Source organism: Papio anubis, chromosome X (genome assembly GCF_008728515.1).
Source record: "Papio anubis isolate 15944 chromosome X, Panubis1.0, whole genome shotgun sequence".
NCBI classification, from domain to species: domain Eukaryota; kingdom Metazoa; phylum Chordata; class Mammalia; order Primates; family Cercopithecidae; genus Papio; species Papio anubis.
In genome coordinates, this window is record NC_044996.1 from 439615 (window position 1) to 441496 (window position 1882).

Genomic DNA, 1882 nt, shown 5'->3' on the forward strand with positions numbered 1-1882 from the left:
TCCTTAGAGACCTGCAAAGAGACTTAGACTCCCACACAATATGGTGGGAGACTTTGGCTACCCACTGTCAACATTAGACAGATCAGCGAGACAGAAAGTTAACAAGGATATCGATTGAACTCAGCTCTGCACCAAGCAGACCTATGGAGCATCTACAGAACTCTCACCCCAAATCCAGCAGAATATGCATTCTTCTCAGCACCACATTGCACTTATTCAAAATTGACCACATAGTTGGAAGTAAACACTCCTCAGCAAATGTAAAAAAGAACAGAAATTATAACAAACTGTCTCTCAGACCACAGTGCAATCAAACTAGAACTCTCAGGATTAGAAACTCCTCAAAACCGCTCAACTACATGGAAACTGAACAACCTCTGAATGACTACTGGGTACATAACAAAATGAAGGCAGAAATAAAGATGTTCTTTGAAACTAATGAGAACAAAAGATATAACATACCAAGAATCTCTGGGACACATTTGAAACAGTGTGTAGAGAGCTAAATGCCCACAAATTATGAAAGCAGGAAGGATCTAAAATTGACACTCTAACATACATGAGAATTAAAAGAACTAAACAGAGTAAACACGTTCGAAAGCTAGCAGAAGGCTAGGAAATAACTAAGATCAGAGCAGAGACTGAGAGGATAGGGAACACAAAGAACCCTCCAAAATCAATGAGATCCAGGGTTGGTTTTTGAAAGATCACAAAATTGACAGGCCACTAGCAAGACTAATAAAGAAGAAAGAGAAGAATCAAATAGGCACTTAATAAAAATGATAAAGGATATCACCACCGACCACAGAGAAATACAAACTTCACCTTCAGAGAACACTATAAAACACTTCACAATGCAGAAACAGAGCTAGAAAACCTGAAGAAATGGATAGATTCTGGACATGTACACTCTCCCAAGACTAAACCAGGAAGAAGTTGAATCCCTGAATAGACCAGTAAGAGGCCCTGAAATTGAGGTAATAATCAATAGCCTACCAACCAAAGAAAGTCCAGGACCAGATGGATTCACAGCCGAATTCTACCAGAGGTACAAGAAGGAGCTGGTACCATTCCTTCTGAAACTATTCCAATCAATAGAAAAAGAGGGTATCCTCCCTAAGTCATTTTATGAGGCCAACGTCATCCTGATACCAAATCCTGGCAGAGACACACACAAAAAAAGAGAATTTTAGACCAATATCCCTGATGAACATCGATGCAAAAATCCTCAATAAAATACTGGTAAACTGAATCCAGTAGCACATCAAAAAGTGTATCCACCATGATCAAGTGGGCTTCATCTCTGGGATGCAAGGTTGGTTCAACATACACAAATCAATAAACATAATCCAGCCTATAAAAAGAACTAAAGACAAAAACCACATGATTATCTCAATAGTGCAGAAAAGGCCTTCGACAAAATTCAACAGCCCTTCATGCTAAAAACTCTCAATAAATTCGGTATTGATGGAACGTATCTCAAAACAATAGCTATTTATGACAAACCCACAGCCAATATCATACCGAATGGGTAAAAACTGGAAAAATTCCCTTTGAAAACTGGCACAAGACAGGAATGCCCTCTCTCACCACTCCTATTCAACATAGTGTTGGAAGTTCTGGCCAGGGTAATCAGGCACGAGAGAGAAATAAAGGGTATACATTTCAGTCTTTAATTCATCTTGAGTTATTTTTTGTGTATGGTGTAAGGAAGGGGTTCAGTTTCAATCTTTTGCATGTGGTTAGCCAGTTATCTTAACACCATTTATTGAATAGGAAATCCTTTCCCCGTTGCTTGTTTTTGTCAGGTTTGTCAAAGATCAGATGATTGTAGGTGTGTGACCTTATTTCTGGGCTCTCTATTTTGTTCCATTTGTCTATG